Source organism: Nipponia nippon, unplaced genomic scaffold, assembly GCF_047370975.1.
Source record: "Nipponia nippon isolate SJK-2023a ecotype South Korea unplaced genomic scaffold, ASM4737097v1 scaffold_33, whole genome shotgun sequence".
Classification (NCBI taxonomy): domain Eukaryota; kingdom Metazoa; phylum Chordata; class Aves; order Pelecaniformes; family Threskiornithidae; genus Nipponia; species Nipponia nippon.
The window spans coordinates 5,166,755-5,184,084 of record NW_028262351.1 but is presented as its reverse complement, the minus strand read 5'-3'; the positions used below and the strand labels follow the sequence as shown (position 1 = coordinate 5,184,084).

Below are 17,330 nucleotides of genomic sequence, written 5' to 3'. Positions count from 1 at the left end.
ATCCTCGCCCACCTCTGTCGCTACCGACTTTAGTACCTTTACGAGTTCCACGAGCTCCATCACTGCTGCCTGCAGCCGATCATGTCGGGGTCACCACTATGTAGCGTTCGTTACATATCAAGGCTATACCGGCGGATCTCCAGCCGACCCGGGCTGGGGAAGGAACAGTCAGCACACACAGTGTGGGTGTTCAGCTTCCTCGTTTATTGCGCAGTAGTTTACCTTTATGCTCTCAGCAGTAGGCGTGTTATGTTATAAGGGGTGGAGACAAGGGAGGGTTAACCCTTAACTCTTTCCGTACATCACGTGATCTTCTGGTCGCCAGCCCTTATCTTTACTACAAGGAACCACTTGAAAAAATGGAGGATGAGCCTCGCAAGAAAATGAGCAAGTGCAGTAGTGACCCAACCCAAACTGGTTTTGGTGCCCAACAACCCAACACAACATGCCATCTCTCCTGTCCTGAGTGACCACGGTAACTGGTTAGAGCCCAAGTCATGGACTAAATGAACTGAACAGACTTTTACAGACATTTGAATGGACGTTTTTGGGGGATAGCCCATAGACTATGAGTATATCAGTGTATTTATTTGTCAAAGGACAGGGAGGGGGGTGGTGGTTGATGAGGATATATTGGATAGTGTATTGAGCCATGAAGATGGTGAAGGGTTTATAGGGGAAGCCGTACGAGGAGTGGCTGAAGTCACTTGGTCTGTTCAGGCTGGAGAAGAGGAGACTGAGGGGAGACCTCATCGTGGTCTACAGCTTCCTCACAAGGGAAGGAGGAGGGGCAGGCGCTGATCTCTTCTCCCTGAAGACCAATGATAGAACTCAAGGGAATGGCAGGAAGATATGCCAGGGGAGGTTTAGGTTGGACATTAGGAAAAGGTTCTTCACCCAGAGGGTGGTGGAGCACTGGAACAGGCTCCCCCGGGAGGCAGTCACGGCACCAAGCCTGACAATATTTAAGAAGCATTTGGACAACGCCCTCAGACATATGGTGTGATTTTTGGGGTTGTCCTATGCAGGGACAGGAGTTGGATTCGATGATCCTTGTGGGTCCCTTCCAACTCAGGACATTCTATGATTCTATGTGTAGGATTTGAGCATGTGTGGTGGGTTGACCCTGGCTGGATGCCAGGTGCCCACCAAAGCCGCTCTATCACTCCCCCTCCTCAGTTGGACAGAGGAGAGAAAATATAATGAAAGGCTCGTGGGTCGAGATAAGGACAGGGAGAGATCATTCACCAATTACCATCATGGGCAAAACAGACTCAACTTGGGGAAATTAGTTTAATTTATTACCAATCAAATCAGAGTAGGGTAATGAGAAATAAAAACTAAATCTTAAAACACCTTCCCCCCACCCCTCCCTTCTTCCCAGGCTTAACTTCACTCCCAGTTTTCTCTACCTCCTCCCCCCGAGCAGCGCAGGGGGACGGGGAATGGGGGTTGCAGTCAGTTCATCACACGTTGTCTCTGCTGCTCCTTCTTCCTCAAGGGGAGGACTCCTCACACTCTTCCCCTGCTCCAGTATGGGGTCCCTCCCACAGGAGACAGTCCTCCACGAACTTCTCCAACATGAGTCCTTCCCACGGGCTGTAGTTCTTCACGAACTGCTCCAGCATGGGTCCCCCACGGGGTCACAAGTCCTGCCAGCAAACCTGCTCCAGCATGGGCTCCTCTCTCCACGGGTCCACAGGTCCTGCCAGGAGCCTGCTCCAGCGTGGGCTTCCCACGGGGTCACAGCCTCCTTTGGGCGCATCCACCTGCTCCGGCGTGGGGTCCTCCACAGGCTGCAGATGGATATGTGCTCCACCGTTAATCTCCATGGGCTGCAGGGGGACAGCCTGCAGAGGAGGTGGTGAGTGATGATTACCTTTGCATCTCGTTTGGTGGTGTTTTTGTTTCCTCTTTCCTTCACATTTTCCACTGTCTTTATCTTGATCCACAAGCTTTCTCAGTTTTGCTCTTCTTATTCTCTCCCCCATCCCGCTGTCGGGAGGGTCTGAGCAAGCAGCTGTGTGGGTGCTTGGCTGCTGGCCAGGGTCAACCCGCCACACACATTATACAAATTTAATAAAAAAAACAAACCACCCAGACTGCTACAAAAAGAGAGGTTCTCCTTTCCCTAAAGTCCTCTGCTGTGCAATCCCAGTGCCTACCCCAAAATAGTAAAAAACTGTTACTTTTGTTCCAACTGACCCTATGACTGCTCAGTGGTTAGATTCAACAGAAAAGGGGCAGGTGGAACGGACCAAACCTTCAGCATCATACCAGTCAGGCCACACTAAATATGGCAGGAAACCACACCCTCAGCTTTAACTAGACCTTTCCCAACATTGCAAGTCATACACTCTTAAAAAAAAGCTACATCTTCAGACCCTTTCTTTCCCATGGGGCATTTATTTGTATTAGACACTTCATAAACCCCTCACCTTTCAGGTTTGGATTTATGAAGGTAACCGTAGGACTATCTTTGCAGGTTAGTGTTTTAATAACCTGATTGCACATTTACAGGCAACAAAAACATATATGCGTGCATAATATATATACCCACATCTGCATATATAAATGTAAGTTTTTCCACAAGTGTCTAAACTTAGATTTCAAAGACCCTAGGTAGGCCCTGAATTCAAACATAACTGGGATTTGCTTACTACTCTGTGATAAATATGGATTTATGAGTCTATTTGCAGGTACTTGATTCAGCAAAGCTTGGCAATTCTCAATACATGTAGGGCTGGTAGTTAAATTTATTCTGGCTCCCCCTCTTTAGTTTTTCTTTTCCCCAGATGCTTCATCAAACTTTAATCATTCAAGCTGAAACATACAGGCTATCACAGGATGATTTTTATTCTTTGAATGTCTCGGCTAAAATAGAAAAGCCATTTCCTAGAATAAATTTAGAAAAACTGATTTCTTTTTTTTCTGATCTAACACTGAAACCATGTTCTTATGTCGATAATAAATTCAAGTCCCTGTGCTTTCGAACAAGAGCTTCAGTTGTCGAAGATATACCACTTCCTGTCATCAGGCTTAACCAAACCCGAACAAGTTAAAGGGCCTTTAGAAAAAACTCCGTTTTCACATGCTCTGTCAGGACTCATTAGTTTGGCAGATGACTACTTTGAAGAATGCAGAGCCCGCTGCAGTAGTGCACAGCTTTTCCCACCGACCAGGCTACCAGCCGCTGGGCTCAGAGATGAAGCGAGACTGTCGCCCCTCCCTCCGCTCGGGAGCTGCTGCCTTCCAGGCCAGGAGTCGGGAGGGTGCGCCTGAATCTGCCCGCTCCCGGCGGTCGTCTTCCACAGAGGGGCCAGCAGCCCCAGAGAGCGCCGCAGGGAGCAGTGGCCAAAGGCAGAGGGAGAGTGGAAGTGACTCAACAAAGGTGTGCAACAGCCCGTGCACGCAGCCACCTTCTGACTTCTTTTTTTTCTCAGCATGTTAAAAAAAATAAAATACTTATACTAAGTATCCTGGGTGCTACAGAGTGTTCGGCACCTGCTCATTTAAATGAGTATCTAGACTCTCCAAAGCCATGTCTGCCCTACCGACGTGCGTCTTCCCGATTAATCTGTCCCTTGAGAGACCGCAACGAAAGTTACGAAATTATTTTTTCACCTCCTGCGGGATCCCAAAACCCCCTTTCCCCATCGCTGCTCCCTTTTCGGCTACCGAAACTCGATGGGGAGTTAAACGTCACTGGATGCCCGCACCTCGTGGCAGCTCTCCTCGGGGGCTCCCCCGCAGCCCCGCCGGGCGCCTCCCGCCCTTACCTTGGGTCAACTTGGACTCATCCAGAAGCAAAATTTCGCAATAAAATTCCTCCGGGGCAGCGCAGAAACAGCCCATCCCCGCTGCGATGGCCGAGGATGAAGCGAAGAGGAGGGAGGGGCTGAGGCTCAGCCGAAACTGGGCCGCGCTCCGCTCCGCACGCCGCTGGGGCGGCTGGAAGCCGACGGCTGCTAAGGCACAGCGCCCAGCCCTGCGGGGCAGTCCCCTGCTGCGGCCATCCCGCAGAAGAGCCTGGACAGGGGTGCCGGAAGCTCCCTGTGTAAAAGGGGGAGGAAAAAATCCTGCGGTAGGAAAGAACTCAGGGCACAGCCCTCGTCCGCGGACAGCTCGCTGCTCTGCGCCCCCCGGCTCGCTGTCACGACGGCTCCCGCCCCCGCCGCCCCAGGGAGGCACCAAGGCGCCCACCTGCCCCGTCTACGCACATTTCCTCTCCTCTTCTTTGTGTAGAGGAACGGGCGCCGAGGGAGCCCTCTCCACCGCGGCGAGGGGTGGGGTGGGGGGAGGAGCCTCAGTCAGACGAGCGCGTTACCTCAGGCCGCAGAGCCCTCTTAGCGGAGCCGGGTGGTATCGGTGTTTAGCCGGCGCGGGGCTGGCGTCCCTCGACTGTCCGCGGCCATGCGCAGAGGGTGCTATCCACCGCCGTGGCTCGCCTCCTTCCCCGGCTGACTCAGCGGGAGGAGCAGGGGCGAGGGGGGAGCCGCTGCCGGGCGCCGGGAGCGACCCAAACGAGGGCAAGCCCGCCGCCGTTCGCCTCGTCTCGTCCCGTCCTCCGCGCTGGGCGGGCTCCCCCGCGGGCAGGCAGCGGCGGCCTGGGGGCGCGGAGCGGCACCACCACACACACGACACAGGGGTCGGCGGACGCTACCTGCCTCGCAGAGAAGCTGCTGCCCACGGGCTGGCTGCTCAGCGCCTGCCTCGGCGGCAGCGCGCTCCGCCGGCTCGCCTTGCCCCCAGCAGCAGCGCAGCCTACGGAGCCGGCCCGGGGCTAGGGGAGCTGCGGCACCACACCGCTTCGCATCTCACGGCATCCCATCCGGCATCGGCGCCACCTCACTGCGCGGGCAAAGCCGGACCCTTGTTGCCCCTCTGCCAGGGCGGCCTCCGGAAGGCCGCCACTCAGCTGTGTCGGTTCCCGAAAAGGAGGGAGCGACTGTCCCGACTCCTACCAGCTCCGCGCGGGCTCCTGCCACCCTCTGTCTCTTCAGGCGGGAGCGGCCCCGCGCGCCGCGGCAGCAGTGACCCCTGCTGGGGGCCGTGCTGCTCCGCCGAACCGCGGCCCGCGCACCCCGAGCACGGGGCGGGGGCAGTCTGGACGGCGTTCCGCCGAGGTCGCGGGGTGCTGGGGAAAGGACATTTGGGCTTGTTTTTATCTCGATACTTTGAAGGGGAAATGTTTCAAGCGTAAAAGAGATATCCGTGAGGGTCCAGAAGAGGTTGGCTTTAAAAGTAGCCTTGGCAGGAAATGCTTTCTCGAATATGCTGTTAATTACCGAACCTGCTACAAATATATTTAATTTCAAAAAACACAGACCTGTAATAGTAAAAGAAAAAAGGTAGAACATAAAAGAAGTTTCAGTTGCCTTTGCTGTATATAGTTTCTGGAGTTCACACTAGTCCACCTGTGTATTTTACTTGCTAGACACATCTACATTCCATGATTTTTTCCCCCCTTAGGCAGAAAGTTAAGCCCTGGTCCCACGAGTACCTGTGCATTTACTTAACTTTGCACACATGAGTTGTTCTACTGAAGTGCATACAAAGTTTGCATGGGCAAATTTAAGAATGTGCATAAGTGTTTTTCTTATGATAGTTAACTTGCTCACCTTGCATATGAGAAGGGCATAAGGAGATTTCTCATTTGACAAACCCTACTAGATAGGTAAGTGGCACAGGGAATGATACCTCTGCATTTAAGCTCCTGCTCATAATGAGTCCCTGCTGCTCCCAGGAGATATCGCTTCCATTTCCTTGTTTGGTGCAGGCAGTGCGTGAACTTCTCCAATGGGGTCTTGGGATCTCTGTATCCATCCTGTAGCTGCAATCACAGTATTTTCCATGAGCACTGTGAAGACTGGGGCAAAGGACAAATTTGTTAGACCAAGAGTTATATAATCAGTTTTATATGTTTATAAAAATATAGCTTTTTGAACAAGTTACAGAATATAAAATAATACAAAAGCTTAAAAATTCTAGTTCCTAACCTTGTTTGTTGGACTAGATATACCCAATGAGAATGTCATCCAGACAGCACAAGAAACTTAGATACATTTATTCCTGCTCTTTCTAAACACAGTTTTCAAACACAGTTCTTAAATCTTTCTGACAACGGACAGTTTTACAGGGAACAGACAGTTCCTTTTTCCCTCTCTTTAGTCTCTTTAGATCCATATATCATGCACATCATGACATAAATTATCCCTTAAGTCAGTTAGAGTCATTATAGATGTATAAATCACTGTTTAATCAAGTGAGAGCTCAGTGAACTCAAAATCTGTTAAATCTATTTTAAAATCTTTAGCTGCAATTAAAAAATTGCTCATATCGCTAAATCACAGTCCCACAGTTGAGCAGTCTAAATGAAGTCGTGCATGCAAGCAGTCTAAGTAAACTATTTAGTGTCCTCTGTTTTTGAAGATCCTTATCAAGCTACTGCACATTAGCTGATCGGTCCACGGGGAATATATAAAATGTGCACCCATCATGTTCAGCTGATGTCAGTGTTTGGGGCACAGAACCATTAACACATAAACTCATCTCCTAACCACCTACTGCTTGAGAGCATAGCTAGTAGCTGATTCATTGGTAGTATCAGAACCTATTTGAGGTAGAAACATGGGAGAGAGTCCTGTATTGAAGAGGTGAGGAAATTTGTCAGAAGAGTGGAAGAAGAGGGGATGGAATCTATACTTAGAACTAGTATGAGCCTTGAGGAGCTCAAGAAAGCAAAACAATTATAATTTAAAGGGGGGAAAAATGTAGGGCCTGAGCTTTGCTTGGGGCTCCATACTACATAAGATCAGCCCTGCCTAAGTATTTAAAGTATCAGGCCAGCTCAAAACTTGTGAGAAATTTAAGATAGTCATCTGTTTTCCAAAACTACTAGGAAACTGAGCTCCATTTTTCTTCCCTCTACAAGAAAAAATACAGGTCAAGCACCGCAAAGGAAAACTTGCTGACATAAGCTCTCATCATAAAAACACTTATGGACATGTTTAAGTCAGGAATGTAAGTACAGGACCAGGGCATAAAGGCAGGCTTTTTTGTCCATCACCTAGTTAATGAGGCACCCAGCACAATTCACTGCAGTCACTGTTGTCCAGTACACCTTCATAATACAGTTTTAGCTGTAATCAAGTATAAACAAGACACTAAGAATCACAGGTGCTTCTATACATGAAGTGACCTATATTCTAACATATCAGCAATAAGACTAGCTGCCTGAGGAAAAGTCTTGTTTTCTCATTAATCTTAATGCACTTTTTCTCATAAATGTTTACTACCAGTAGTTGAACATGTAATAAGAGGCACGACGACCTTTTTTATCCACTATCACTGTTATTTCCCAATCTGTAGAAATGTAATTCCTATATCGCACCCATGTGGGCTTCCAGGGGACTAGTGAAAAGTTAAAGCAAGTCACAGAGCAACCTCTTCAACTTCCTCCTAATGTAGAGACAGAATCGCAGAACAGTTGAGGTTGGAAGGGACCTCTGGAGGTCATCTTGTCCAACCCCCCTGCTCAAGCAGAGCCAACTAGAGCCAGTTGCCCAGGACCATGTTCAGATAGCTTTTGAATATTTCCAAGGAAGGAGACTCCACAACCTCCCTGGGTAACCTGTTCCAGTTGTAGTGAGAGACTAATTTGTGCCAGAGCTTAGCACTAGTGACTAAAGTAAATGAAGCCTTAGGCCGCATGAATTGTACTTTAACCTTTGTTTTTATCTATGGAAATGTAACTGGTAGGTAAGGAAGTATAAGTATATATTTTTCTATATATAGAGAAAAAAGGAAGTATAAGTATTTAACTATAGGATATTCTGTAACAAAAGATAAGGAAATGTCTCAAGACACAGACAAAAAGGGTACCTGGAGGCTGCGAGAGCAAATCAGAAGAAGAGAAGACCCCAGACTCTGCAAACAGGATTAGATGAGCAGAAGTGCCATCAGGAAATGAAGCGACCTATAGAGACTATGAAATCCGGTAACAATCAACAGGCGGGGTCCCTCTTCGGAGGCACCCAGCTCGAGCTGTAACTGCTATTGCATATTAAACATAGTAGAAGAAGGAACTCTGATTCTTTTATTGAAGCGGAACCTAGGGACGAGCTCTGTTGAGGTGGCATCCGTGTAATTCCTACCATGATCTAGGTGGTGGCTGCATAATTCCTGCAACGGTTTTGGCACCCCAGACGGGACCCTAGGCGACGGCTGCCGGATCGTCTCGTCTACAAACTTCCAATTGCCGGCATCAGGTGAGTTCACCTGGGAACTCTGTGGAAGGGGAGGCCCCAACTGGTGAGTCTTAAAATTCCGCAACTAAATTCTGGTACAGGTATAAGCACGCTAGAATGGGGAATATACCCGGCGTAGAGAAGGGGACGCCTTTGGCTGAGGTACTAGAGAACTGGAGAAAGATAGATGGAGTTGCAGGTTTATCGAACAAACAAACAGTTGTTTTGTGTCAGGAAGACTGGCCAGCACTTACAGGAGCGGGGGTATGGCCCCGTGAAGGATCCTTCGAATTAAAGAAATTGGCTATGCTCTGGAAAATTTTGGAGGATGAAAACCTCAGCAAATGTATTATTGGTATGCATGGGATAATTGGGCATATGACTGCCATAAAGAGGACGGTCAAAAACGAGTACGAAAACCTCGAGGAGGAAGTTTAGCTGCAGCAGTTGTAATTTAACCGAGGTGCCTGCAGAGCCGGTCTCTGCACCACCCTATACTCCTCCCTCTGTATCGCTTGTTGATTCCCCCCCCCAATTGCCTCTGCTGTCCCCGCTGCTTCTGCTGGGCTTTACTCTGTGGTTTCTAATGTCATCCCTAATCCTCTTGCAATGCAGCCAGTGGTGGTGGTGGGGGTGGAATGTTCCTCCCCCACCTCCAGTGTTACATGTATACACCCATCACCCCTGGAACCACGGGGATTTGGTCATGTGGGGAAATCAAATGCCCAGGTTAAGGGAAGATGCGGGTCAACGTGCATCATTATTTTCTAATATTTGTTCAGGATATAATCCATCCTGGGCCGATGTTAACCTGTTATTGAGAGAGTTGTTCCATCTAGATGAGAAAGAGAAGATAATTGAAAAGGACGCAGAATTAACCCTACGGGCAATGGGAAATCAGACTGCCTGACTTCAGGTTGATCCTAATTGGGATTATAATAATCAAACAGATAGAGATAATTGCCGAGCAGCAGCTAGAAATCTGATAGATGCGATTAGAGCTTGCGGGGAGATAAGAGTAAATTGGACTAAAGCACAGGAATGTATGAATTGGCAGCAAGTGTGTTTGTGGATCAAGCCGCACCAGATATAAGGAAGTATTTCAAAGAACATATGCCTGGTTTGCAAGGAGTGACATTACAAAAATCTTAAGTGTGGCTGTGTTTGTATACGACAGTTGAGAAGAAAAACAGAGAATGGAATTGGTAAAGGAAAGGAGAAAGGAAAAGGAATATGAAGTGAGTCTCTTGACAGCAGTGTTAACACAAGGCTTGCAGTTGAGAGGGAAGGGAAGAGGATTTTCCCCTTCCCGAGGAAGGGGTAGAGGAAGAGGTGGAATAGGTCAAGGATACGGAAGAGCAGGTAAATTTGGAGATGAATGGGTAAACAGATGTAATCATTGTGGGGAAAGTGGTCACTGGAAGAGAGAATGCCTGCTCCAACCCAGAGGACCCCAAAGGGGATCGAATTCAGAATTCTCAGGACCGAGATTGGAGGGCAGTAACTCAGGACAGCAATGACAGGAGGAAGGGGACTTAGAAGACTCTATGGAAGTTGAGATTTACAGGATGTGGAAAACTAAATTAGACCATAGAGGACACATAATTGGGAAAATCGGAAACAAAGAAATTGAATTTCTAGTTGACACAGGAGCGACACTGTCCCTTCTAAATTTTATACCGAAAGACTCCGTGTCTCAAGATAGAGTAATGATTCAAGGAGCGACCGGGAAAGGGGAACGTGCCCTCAATAAACCATTATTGCTATTGATAGGTAACAAGGGAATTTGGGGAAGATTTGTAATAGCTGAAGAGTCACCGGCTTGTTTACTAGGGAGAGATTTATTACAAGCTTTAGACGTGCAATTGCATCTGTCCCTTAGGGGTGCTGATTTGATAACTGCAGGGTTATGTGTTGTATCTGATGCGGGAGAGTCAGAGTTGAAAATACCAGAGGAATTGAAGGAGGTGCCCCGGGAATTGTGGAGTAAATCAGGAACAGATGTAGGATTATTAAAATCGGCACAGCCAGTCCACATAAAAACAAAGGAAGGATCACCTCTTGCAGTAAAGCAATATCCAATCCCCCAGGAAGCAGAAAAGAGTATTCAAAAACAAATTGATCAATATCTTGTTAAGGGTATTTTAAGAGAATGTGAGTCTCTGTATAATACATCGATTTTGCCAGTAAAGAAAAATAGGTTAGATAAGGATGGAGATCCAGAATTTAGGTTTGTTCAAGATCTGAGAGCTATTAATCAATATGTGATTGTTCCACACCCAGTGGTACCGGATCCCTCCACTGCACTCCTACAGACACCATATTGAGTTAAATGCTTTACTGTGGTCGATTTGACTGCTGCATTTTTTGGCATCCTGATAGACGAAGAGAGTCAACCGTTGTTTGCCTTCACTTGGAAAGGACAGCAGTCAACGTGGACTCGCCTTCCACAGGGGTTTACTGGGTCTCCCACTATATTTTCCCGGATATTGAAAAAAGATTTAAAGGATATTGAGTTACCTGGTGGATCAGTTTTAGTGCAATATGTAGATGATTTACTAAGAGCTAGTAAAAATTATGATGACTGTTTGAAAGACACTATATATCTATGTACCACGTTAGCAACTAAGGGGCATCGCGCATCTCCATCCAAGCTCCAGCTGTGTCAAAAGGAAGTAAGATATCTAGGATTCATTTTAAAGGAAGGACAGCAAGTGATAGATCCAGAAAGACTAAAAGCTATAATTGAAATTCCTCAGCCAGTTACGAAGAAACAGCTACGAGGTTTTCTAGGTGTGGTTGGTTTCTGTTGACCATGGATACCAGGTTTGGGGGAACTAATGAAGCCCCTGACAGAGGCAACTAAGGTTGAAGAAATAGAACCCATTACTTGGGGACCAGAACGGGAAAGAGCCTTTAGAGCCATAAAAGGGGCCTTGGCCTCAGCCCCAGCCTTAGGACTTCCAGATTATACAAAACCCTTTGATCTATACATACAAGAAAGGAAAGGAGTGGCGAGCAGAGTTTTAACACAGAGATTGGGACCTCATCAAAGATCTGTAGCATATTACTCTGTTCAATTAGATCTGGTGGTGGGAGGGGCTCCAGTGCGCATTAGGTCAGTGGCAGCAGCAGCTACAATAGTGGAAAAGAATCGACCTTTAGTATTGGAGCACCCAGTTACAATTCATGTGCCACGTGAAGTTGAATTGCTTCTTAACACACAATGCAAGCCTTGTCTCCCCAATGTGCACATGATATGAACTAACTCTCCTGAATGCAGGTAACATGACTCTAAAGAGGTGTAATATGTTGAATCCTGCAACGCTATTACCCCTGGAGAAGGGGAAGAGCATCATCAATGTGATGTGGTACTCCGAACTGTCAGTAAACCGCGAGCAGATCTTGCAGACCTCCCCTTACAAAACCCAGATCTTGTTTTGTTTACAGACGGATAGTCCTACTATTTACGAGGACAACGAAAGACTGGTTATGCAATTATGGACCAATGGCAGGTTATAGACGCTGGACCCCTTCCAGCAACAATAAGTGCTCAAGAGGCAGAGCTGATTGCACTGTCCTGAGCAGCCCGCCTGGGGAGCGGAAAGCGAATAATCATCTCAAGGTATGCCTTTGGAGTATGTCATGCAACAGGCATGCTGTGGAAGGAACAGGGGTTTCTCACCTCCTCCGGAAAAGCTGTGGCCAACAGAACAGAAATTTGGGACCTATTAGATGCAATCCAGCTTCCCAAGGAGATCGCTGTAGTTCACTGTCCAGCCCATACAAGGGACACTACCATAATCAGCCGAGGGAATGCCTTAGCTGATGCAGCTGCGAAAGCCGCAGCCCGCCAACCTGCGATGAAGATTATGGTGGTTGATACGGATAGGAACTCGTGGCCAGATGTCAATCATCCTGAAAAATTATACTGATCTGAGGTGACAAGTGAAGAAAAGGAACAGTGGGAAAAATGGGAAGCAGTAGAAAATGAAGATGGGATATGGACAATAGGGGGAAAACCTATTCTACCAAAAAGATACCTGATGACTATAACTAGATGGTTCCATGATAAAGCTCATGGAGGAATAGAAGCAGTGGTTAATCAAGTACAGCAAGTATGGGCTGCACCAGGTATCTATGCGGCCGCCAAAAGAGTTATCAATACCTGTCCCACTTGCCAAAAATTCTCGGACACAAAGCCATCACGAGAACTAGGAAGTCAACCATGGGCCTTTTTCCCATTCCAGAGGCTACAGATAGACTATGCTGACATGCTTGTGGTAAATAGATACGAGCACTTGTTAGTAATAGTAGATCAGTTATGAGGGTGGGTAGAAGTTTTCCTAACAAGAAAGGCAGACACTGGAGGAGTAATAAAGGCTCTCCTTAAAGAAATTATCCCTAGATATGGAGTACCCAAATCTATTGAGTCAGATAGAGGATCACATTTTACAGCAGACATAATCAATCAAATTTACAGGAGCTTGGGAAGAAAAAGATGACTACATACCCCTTACCACCCTCAAGCATCTGGACAGGTAGAGAGGATAAACAAAACTGTTAAAGGAAAATAGCTAAAATCTGTACACACAGAGGATTAAAATGGCCAGAAACATTAAATATAGCCTTGTGGGACATCCGGAATGCCCCAAGGCAACCCATAGGGCTATCACTTGCTGAGGTCCTTTTCAGAAGGCACTTAACTATACCGGGGACTTATATCCTGGCCAAGACCAGCCTTTTGAATGGAGATGAGCACTTAACACAGTACGTTTTCAAATTACAAGAAAATTTCAAAGTTAAAAGGGATCTCGCTCAGTGGTGTCAACCTACCCCTCCAGAGATGCATAATTCCTACAACACAGAGCTCAGTCACCCTCACAGTGGAAAAGTGTTTCCTGATGTTCAGACAGAATCTCCTGTGTTTCAGTTTGTGCCCATTGCCTCTTGTCCTGTCCCTGGGCACCACTGAAAAGAGCCTGGCTCCGTCTTCTTTGCACCCTCCCTTCAGATATTTATATACATTGATGAGATCACCACTGAGCCTTCGCTTCTCCAGGCTAAACAGTCCCAGCTCTCTCAGCCTTTCCTCATAGGAGACATGTTCCAGTCCCTTAATCACTGTTGTGGCCCTACATCATACATGTACTACACGTCATACATGTATGCATCCACTGGACAGTAATAATGCACAGTCCAAGACATTCGAAAAACAAACTTTTCCAGATATTGGTCAGTTTTGTATTTCCTCCAAAAATGTAGTGACTTGACCTTAGATTTTACTTAATGCACTTACAGAGTCCTTAAAGGAAGAAATACCAGTCAAGACCACTTAAATATGATAAACCTTAAATTAAGAACAATTCAGATCTATAAAGCAGTGATAATCAGAAAACAACTTAGAAGACCCCAAATTGCTCTTGAACAATTTATTATCACTTCTGTGGTAATGAACATCTTTAGAAGCTCTGAATTAACATGGCAATGAGCAAAAATCCATTGCTTTTTTTTTTTTTCTTTAACAAAACCCTAGGAGGTTGCAGCACTGCAAACACACACTTAATGATTAAGTAAATCATAAAAAAATATCTCTTTCTGATTTTGAACAAAGAGAACATGACATTAAATGTACTTTGTCTCTCCTTCCAAAAATTTAAAATAAAGGTTTTAGAATATTTATTGTAAATTATAGAGCTAAAATTAGCAACTGCCAAATCTATATACTTCTATCAAAGCAAGAAAAATCCCTGCCTTTACAAAAAAAGGCTACTGCTTATTCAACCTAATTTTGTGTGTGATATGGTTTTACAGAGCCTCTGTTAAGATTTTGACAAGCTACATCTATACAAAGAAGAACCAGACAAACCTGTTTTATTTTGCTTATGCTCAGCTTCCTTGGCAGAGCTTAAATATGTTTTAATAGTAAAGATAATTGAGTAGCAAGATGTAACAATCTAAATTACCAAGAGAAAAAAAATAATACATTCTCTCCAGGACTTGAATTCATGCCCTGACAGTTTAGATTGGTACCTTGTGGTACCAGTCATCAGAAAAACAGAGGCTATAAAGATTCATGGACATTTAGGAGATGGGCTTCCTGTGGAGAAAAACACATCTTTTTCAATTAATACTATCTAAAGGAAAAACTGTCACATTTTTTAGTAAAATGAGACTGAATAGATCCGTGCTGAAGCACAGAAAAGGGAAGAGCATTGACTCCAAACTACTGAACTTTTTCCTGCCACACTAGAGAAACTCCAGAAGTATATCTTCGGGGTAAGTCAACAATCAATCATGTGCCAAAATCTTCATTCTCAGGGAGCTAGTGCTATACCTGTTCCAAGATACTAGATATACATTGATATTCTTGAAGAAGGCAGTTGTTCTGAATACACTTCCTGAAGCATCTTTTATCCCAATGATAGGCTGGCCATGCTGACTGGCAAATTGCAGGGCACTCAGGTAATCAGTCAGTCTGCTGTTGTTTGAGACCCAAGCTGTTCAAACACAACAAAAATCATGTGTGTCTATAACTATAACCTCTTCTTTTCCTCTCCTCTGCATCCTGACTGCAAGTTTTTTGGGGGCATCATTGTCAAGTGATGTTCAGTTCTGTTTCTCAGAGGGAAATGCAACTACATCAGACCTCTACACACTATACCTTGGAAAGAAGCCCAGGGACATAGTAAGTCTAAGCAATGACTTAGGCCAAACATAGGCATGAGGTGATTCCCCCAGCCAGAAGTCTAAGCCAGTTCAGGGAGGCAACCAGTCAGGAACTAAAGTGACACAGATGCCAATTAAGATGAACATTTTAACAGGGTATGTCTCCTACCCATAAAAGAAAGACAGTGTGTATGCAGACAAGCCATCAGTAGGAAGCTCTGATAGAGAACACTACTGTTATAAAGTTTATTAAACTCATTTCTGTAAACCTTACTTTAAAAAAAAGTCAGGTCCAAATTATTTTTTACAGGAATTAAATCTTTATTCTCTTTGTCTTCTGATGTCTAAATATTACAGTTACATTCATGCTAACCTTTGTTAAGTTATGTGATAAAAGCTCATCTGCGCACCCACAAAGGAGCACAGCGAGGCAACTGGCAGGAGGGAGAGCCCAAATAATACCCTGCCCTGCTCCTCTCAGGCCCATCACATGGGCCATCAGCCCATCACAGGCCCTTCTCCCAAAAGCCTAGAGGAGCACAGGGGCGCACAATGGCAGGCAGGAACCCAAATTAAGGACATCTGAAGAATGAACACCTTGTCTGGGACCCTCTCAGGGCTGTCCCAGCAGAGTCATCAGCCCCATTGTCCAGGTGTGAAACCCATCAAGATGAGTCATCTGAAGCAGCTCTCCAGATCACCTTTTGGACTAAGGGGGGGTTGCTGCCTAGGAGTGGGACACATTATGGGATGCAGGTGAAGAGCAGTTCAGGATTGCACAGGACTCATTATGGGATGTTTAGGGAAGGAACCAAAGGTGGGAAAAGTGAGAGGTTTAGGTGATTTGGGGAAGAACAAGTGTGGGAAAACAGAGGGGTAAGGGGATAAAAGGGTCCGCTCACATGTAAACAGTTGGCTGGTCAGTACGCTTGTCTGGCCATGCCCTGTGTCTGATCAGTGCAGTCTGTCCTATCTTATTAAATTCCTATCTAACTCTTTCCTGGGTGAGGGCTTTCTATTCTGTGCGCATGTGTGTGTATGGGAGTGTGAGTGCCGGCAACTGAAGTCAGACCACGAGTTGGAGGGACCATGTTTCTGTGGTGGCAGCAATAGGAGCGAATGTGGGTGTGCAAGTAAGTGTGTGATCACTAGCAATGATCAAGCCGGAGTAGCCAGTGAGTAGGTGAAGTGGCCTGGGAGCCAGATTTGTCTCTAAAGGTGAGACCATGGAGGGGTTGGCTATTGTGGACCAGGGGAGTCCTAGCCAGCTCTGAGTGTGAGTGTGTGTGCAAGTGAGATGGTCTGTACCAGTAACTGGAGGGGGGCTGTAGCCTTGGGGGCTCGTATGTTCAGGTGCCAGCAGCTGGGGAGACTGGGATCCAGAGGCTAGCTACTGGGCAGAGTGAGTGTCTGAGCCCAGCTGCTTAAGGGATCTACTTTGTGCATACGCATATATATAGTCTCACTAGTGGACCTCCACCCTCTCCAGACAGAGAGCAGGGAGCAGGATGAGGACGTTGGTGCTGTCTGTGTTCATGTGAGTGCTCTGAGTGACTGTGATCTGTGTGGCTGGCCATATATATATGCATATATGCGGTGTATACGTGTGTTCTGTGTGCCTGTGTTGTCCGAAAAGTGGATTCTTTGCTCGGTGTGCAATAGGCCAATAATCACACACTCAGGAGAGACATTGATTATTTATTTCAGGTTTGCACAAGCCTGGGTGCTCAGTGGTTTCCCACAAATCAAGCACATGAGATTTCTACCAACAGCCCTTTTTATACAGTACAAACATATATATATATATATACACACAAACATATATATATATACACAAACATATATATATTTATACAGTACAAACATATAACATATACAGTCTTTAATAGTCAAGCTAGTCATCCTCGGGTTTTTCAGGCCCCTGAGCTGGGAGATGGAGATAGGATGCAGAATGAAGCCCCGGTTGTCAAAGAGGTGGCAGTCACCGACCTGCTCCTCCACCTGGATGCCCACAAGTCCATGGGGCCAGATGGGATCCACCCGAGGATACTGAGGGAGCTGGCAGAGGAGCTTGCCAAGCCACTCTCCATCATTTTTCAGTAGTCCTGGTCAACCGGGGAGGTCCCAGATGACTGGAAGCTAGCAAATGTGACACCCCACTACAAGAAGGGTCGGAAGGAGGATCCGGGGAACTACAGGCCTGTCAGCCTGACCTCGGTGCCGGGGAAGGTCATGGAACAAATCATCTTAAGTGCCATGACACGGCACGTGTGGGACAACCGAGGGATCAGGCCCAGCCAGCATGGGTTTATGAAAGGGAGATCCTGTTTCACTAACCTGGTCTCCTTCTCTGATAAGGTGACCCGCTTAGTGGATGAGGGGAAGGCTGTGGATGTTGTCTGCTTGGACTTT

The 17,330-nt window shown here is 46.5% G+C and overlaps 1 protein-coding gene across 9 annotated transcripts in view; it reads right to left on the bottom strand.

The window, feature by feature from the left end:
* Nucleotides 1-5,374, bottom strand: part of LOC104015306 (adenomatous polyposis coli protein-like) — a 177,676-nt gene extending 172,302 nt beyond the window's left edge. For 6 of the 9 annotated variants that reach the window (XM_087770706.1, XM_087770722.1, XM_087770717.1 and 3 more), the window contains exons 1-3: nucleotides 4,221-5,373; nucleotides 3,780-4,053; nucleotides 37-1,850 (exon numbers count right to left, since the gene is read on the bottom strand). The gene's annotated coding sequence lies outside the window, so the exon portion shown is untranslated. Of the gene's footprint in view, nucleotides 1-36; nucleotides 1,851-1,879; nucleotides 2,009-3,779; nucleotides 4,054-4,220 lie in introns of all 9 variants that reach the window. The other 3 variants (XM_087770708.1, XR_015707603.1, XM_087770707.1) reach the window with 3 other exon arrangements.
* Between the last annotated feature and the right edge of the window lie 11,956 nt (nucleotides 5,375-17,330).